This window comes from Bubalus kerabau, chromosome 1, assembly GCF_029407905.1.
Source record: "Bubalus kerabau isolate K-KA32 ecotype Philippines breed swamp buffalo chromosome 1, PCC_UOA_SB_1v2, whole genome shotgun sequence".
In the NCBI taxonomy this organism is placed as follows: Eukaryota; Metazoa; Chordata; class Mammalia; order Artiodactyla; family Bovidae; genus Bubalus; species Bubalus kerabau.
In genome coordinates, this window is record NC_073624.1 from 268,084,873 (window position 1) to 268,090,475 (window position 5,603).

General features: G+C 38.2%; 1 long non-coding RNA gene across 1 annotated transcript; it reads left to right on the plus strand.

Annotated features, from left to right (window-relative positions):
• The first annotated feature begins 249 nt into the window (after positions 1-249).
• On the plus strand, positions 250-2,495 carry LOC129640281 (uncharacterized). Its single transcript, XR_008708724.1, has 2 exons — positions 250-816; positions 2,404-2,495. It is a non-coding gene; the product is annotated as an uncharacterized LOC129640281 (long non-coding RNA).
• The last annotated feature ends 3,108 nt before the right edge of the window (positions 2,496-5,603 follow it).

Sequence of the window (5,603 nt, forward strand, 5' to 3'; positions counted from 1 at the left end):
TTTATGTAACTTAAAATATCAAGCTGCTTTTACAAGTCTTATGATGAAAGACAGTATTGCTTGCTCCATCCCTCACCACTCTCAAGTTTGTCTCTGGAGATGCAACCATTTTGAACATCTCCAGTTGTCCTTTTTGCATTTGCCTCTACATTTCAAAATAACATGCTTGATTTTCACTTTTACATATTGTGATGGAAAGAATAATGGCTTTCAAATATGTCTACACCCTAAGCCCCAGAAATTGTGAGTATCTTGTTAGAAAAAAGGGGCAGTTAAGGTGATGGATGGAGCTGCAGGTGCTAATCCTCTGGCCTTAAAGTGGGTAACCTAGTTATCCAGGTGGGTCCGATGTAATCAGAGCTTCCTTTCAGGGTAGAAGGGTGAGGCGGAGTCAGTGTTTCAGTGGTGTGCGTTGTGAGATGGACTCTGGCCGTGACTTGCTTTGAGGTTTGGGGAAGGGGAAAGAAGCAACATCTAGAAGCTGGAAAAAGCTAGAAAACGGACTTTTCCCTCGGACCTCCTGCAGGAATGCCCGCAGACCTGCTGCACATGTTGGTTTTTATCCCAGTGAGCTCCATTTTGGACTTCTGACCTCCAGAACTGTAAAGTGAAGTGGCTCAGTCGTGTCCGACTCTTGGCGACCCCATGGACTGTAGCCTCCCAGGCTCCTCCATTCGTGGGATTTTCCAGACAAGAGTGGGGTGGGTTTCCATTTCCTTCTCCAGAGGATCTTCCCAACCCAGGGATCAAACCTGGGTCTCCCACACTGCAGGCAGACTCTTTTACCATCTGAGCCTCCAGGGAAGCCCCAGAACTGTAAGTTACTCAATTTACATTGATTTAAGCTGCTAAATTTGTGATAATTTGTTTTACTAGTGATAAGAAATTAAAATAGGTGTTAGCAGTGAATTTTTTACTGTGAGAGAAAGGTTTAATCATTTCTCAATTTATCCACTAGGGATATATCACAATAGTGGTTATATTTAAATTCAGTTCTTACATTTTTAGGGCCATTTCATACTTTTCACAGGTGAACCATATAATGTGTGGGCCAAATGTTGATTTTCTCTGTAGTAATTGCCACAGTTTTATTTTAAATTGCATTTATTAGTAAACAAACATACTATTGTTTAAATTTGGAGAATAGTTGTTTTTCAGTGTTGTGTTGGGTTCTGCTGTACAACAACGTGAGTCAGCCATAAGTACACAAATGTTCCCTCCCCCTTGAACCTTCCTCCCATCCCTCTAGGCTACTTTGGTTTTGAAAAGCCTGTCGCTTTTGGAGAGAAGGTAAGTGGGAAAATAGTTTTTTGAGATCTGGAGTGTGTGCAATATTTGTGTTACTCTGATATTTGACAGTTAATTGGCTGGGCATAGAAATCTATACTCGGAAAAGGGATATTTTTTCACCATAATTTTGAATGTGTTACTTCAGCTTGCTCTGGTCTGTTGCATTTGTTGTCATTTAATCTTTTGCTTGTAGCCTTTCAATAATGATATAGAACCCCTATGGAATGGAATATAAAGTATTTACGTTGTTGTATAACAATTTTAAAATTTAACCACCTGTTGGGTCAATAATAGGACAGTGCTGGCTCCTATTGTATATCCCTTAGTGATTATTCTATGTTTTCCTTTAAAGGCAGACCCTCATCTGATACTTGTAGTAATCACTTTCTTGCTTTTGTTTGCAATTTTACTACCTGCGGAAGCTTCTTTAATATATTTTACTTTTGCCCCCTTTCTGAGCTCGATATTGGTGGAAATAGATTATACAAACCATTTGAGTGTGTCCTTTGCTAAATATTATGAGCATTCGATTTATCTGTGCTATGAATAGTTGCAGTGCATTTTGCCCATTTCATTACTGTGAGTGTGTGCCATGGCTTGATTAGACCACAGTTTCTTTAACTGCTGGGCAATTTGGATTTTCTTTTTATGTCCATCTGCCTTCCAAAACTTCTTTTTGCTTCTTTTCTTTCTGTTGTTGTCCTTTCTTGTTTATCTTAAATTAAACCCCTAAGCCTTTTTTTCTCTTTGAAATGTTTCAGTTTCATAGATGAGGAGAGTAGGGAAATGTTGGGAGGTGAAACCTGGTTTAAATAAAGCCAGAATTTTCTTATTGTAAATACACTTGAATTCTTGTGGTTTTTTTTTTTGTTTGTTTGTTTTTTTGCTGTTCATAAAACCAAACCAGCAATGTTGGGAATGTTGATGCCAAATTTTGCAAGACCTGAAGTTAGAATTTGGTTAAGAGAGATAGTTTAATGTGTTTGATGTGGGGATTCTGTTGTACAAAGAGAATGGAAGTAGCTGCATCCATAAGAGGCAGGGAAACCATGTCATGTTTACTTGCCTTTGAATTCATATTTTCTAATATTCCATTGTAATTTTTTTCCTCAGTGTCTCCAACAAATACTACCTGGAATCATCCTTTGTCCATGAAGAAATACATTCTGCTGTACCAAATATTAAAAAATTGAATATTTGTTTCTTTTTTTAGTCTTTGACCTGCAGTACATTTCAACATCTTCTACTTTCATAGAAAGTGATCACTGAACCCTGAACAGAGCTGAGCACACACTGTGGCCAATGGATATTCTGAGCCTGGGTAGTAATGATATCTGAGGACAGACCCAAGTATAGCAATATATAAAAAAGTCGTACTAGATCGTTTATTATCTGTAGGCAGGAGCACACAGCAAAAGGGAGAGTAAAGATAATTAAATACAAGTAATAAAAACACAACTCTTTTGTTGCTGCTGCTGCTAAGTTGCTTCAGTCATGTCCGACTCTGTGCGACCCCATAGATGGCAGCCCACCAGGCTCCCCCATCCCTGGGATTCTCCAGGAAAGAATGCTGGAGAGGGTTGCCATTTCCTTCTCCAATGCATGAAAGTGAAAAGTGAAAGTGAAGTCGCTCAGTCGTGTCCGACTCTTCACAACCTCATGAACTGCAGCCTACGAGGCTCCTCCATCCATGGGATTTTCCAGACAAGAGTACTGGAGTGGGGTGCCATCGCCTTCTCCTCTTTTGTTGCTAAATATAATCATATCTGGAGTAGGAAAAGCCCACTCCAGTATTCTTGCCTGGAGAATTCCACGGACAGAGGAGCCTTTGGGCTACAGCCCACGGGGCTCGCAAAGAGTCAGACACAACTGAAGCGACTTAACATACACACACATGTAATTATATCACATGCATCATAAGTTTGATTCATTTTGATATTTGGCAAAACGAATACAATTATGTAAAGTTTAAAAATAAAATAAAATTAAAGTTTTATTTAAAAAGAAAAATCTAATTATTTTTGAAAACTATTTTTTTTTTTAAAATCCTGGTCATGACCTTGATTACATAGTTTAAGAAAGTTATATTTGAAAAAGTGTTTTCTGTGTATGGAGTCTTTTACCCACTGGATTGTTAGAACTTCGGGTTATGTGGAATAATGGCAAATAGAATGCCCTATCAAAAGCACTGGTGATTAACTGAAGAATAAAATTGGATTGTAGAATGCCTGATGTTCATCTGTTTGGTAGGAGTAGAGTTTTTAAAATTAAAAGTATACAGAAATAAAGGAGGTACATTAAGAGAATCTTATAAACTAGGAACTTTATCTGTGAAGTAGTAGTGTTGCAAAGACCATTTTCAGGGAATCTCAAACTATCTGATCTGGAAAGGAAAGTATTGTCTCATATTTACAGAAACACTTCTCCAAGAAAGACATGAACATGTTTTCATTGAGTATGAACGAAGAATTTTGAAGTGATTTTTCTAAAGCTGAAGTCTTTTTTTTTCCCCTTGAAATGTTTTAATTAACTCCAATATTGTCCCTGCTAGCGTTCAAGTCCTGGTAGTTACTTTTCTTTCTCTTCATTTTGATAAATGATTAAGCATTCCGGTGGCGAACAGAAGGTGGCACTCTTCTCTCTTGTGATATTTTCCACTTGAGCGTTTAATTCTTCTTTGTTAAGATTTAGAGCAGCACATGGTTGGCAAGTTCATTGTTTCTTTGTGGCTAATGACCACTTTTCCACTTATCAAAAGGCAGGGACATGTTCCATGAAATGTGATATGGAATATGAGGCACCAATTGTCCTCGGCAATTCAGTAGTAAACAGTGGTTAGAGTTTGACAAGGCCCCTTACAGTTTACTTGCCCATGTGAGCAACTTGCCTCCTGAATGATTTTCTCCTCATTCTGTTTTATAGACATGGGTAATAAAAAATAAAGCATTTAGGTGCACTGGAGCACTTGGAAAAGATTTGCTATTACCAATTTCACATGTACTGAAACTGATGGTTGATTAAATGAGCATGTAGTGATGTAATCTGTGACCTTTCAGCCAATTCTCAAGTTAAACTTCATGTTAAAGCTTAACTCTTTTTTTTTAAAAATCATGCTTGGTATCTGATTTCAGCTAGTTTATATGGGTAAAGTTGAGGAAACCTTATGTGGTTTAGTTGCTAAGTCATGTCCGACTCTTGGGACCGTGTGGACTGTAGCCTGCCAGGCTCCTCTATCCATGGGATTCTCCAGACAAGAGTACTGGAGTGGATTGCTGTTTCCTTCTCCATAGATGGCAATAAAATTCAGTTTGATTGCTTTCCTTTGTATTTATGTTACACTCTTTCCCAAAGGCATGAAAGCAGTCAGATACTCATCAAGCACTGTTTAAGTGATGTCTAAGTGTTGTCTAAGTGAGAGTTAATATATTCTATTTTTTTTTAAAGTCATCTCTTTGATTATGCGTATAAAACAGACTCAGCAGATTTTCCTAGCGTACATTTCAGGCTTCACTGTCATCTGGTATTTTTAAGTTTAATTTGCTTCACCTTTTATTAGCCCAAACTAGTGTGTTTCGTTATAAATACCACATGCCCTTTCAATAATGGCTTCCTATGGCAAATTGCAATCATATGACTTCATTCTATTTTCACCATTTTGTCTGGCATCAGTGAAGAGCCCCATACCTGGCTGTGCTAACATCATTAGATACGGCCTTTGGAAAGTTGCCCTCAGCTAAAATGAAAATCATTAGGAGCTGTGTGGAAGTTTTGCACAAGTGTTTTTCACATCTCAGGTAGTTGTAGTATTTCAGTCTTTGTACTCACCCTTATTAGTGAGACAATTTAAGCCTCAAGACTTGCACCCTTGTAAAAGCACATCTATTATTAAGGACCCAAACCAAAGTTCACCATCAAGATAAAAAGCCTTTGTTCCTTTGTGGGAACTAGATAACAAAAGTGAAATTTTGTTCTGGGTGGAGAGGTACTGTGTTAGATTGAAACATGAAGATAAGCTCACGGCTAGTAACGTACAGGAGGGGACCCATAACTTGTGGTTCTAATAACTGTGCCTAGAGCAAGCTGCTTCGATGTCATGATATATATCTGTCTCCTATCTCTAGTTCTTACACTGCTAAACTACAGACAGAAGGTTCATAGAACAGTTCAGATGACTGCCCTAAACAGACCCCTAATAAAATCAAGTTCTGCAGAGTAATACAGCAGTATATGACTGAATCTTTGGAATTTTGAGAGCTACAGAGTCTGGGTACCACTGTGTAACTTATATTAGGACCTGGGGCACCTATGCAGAG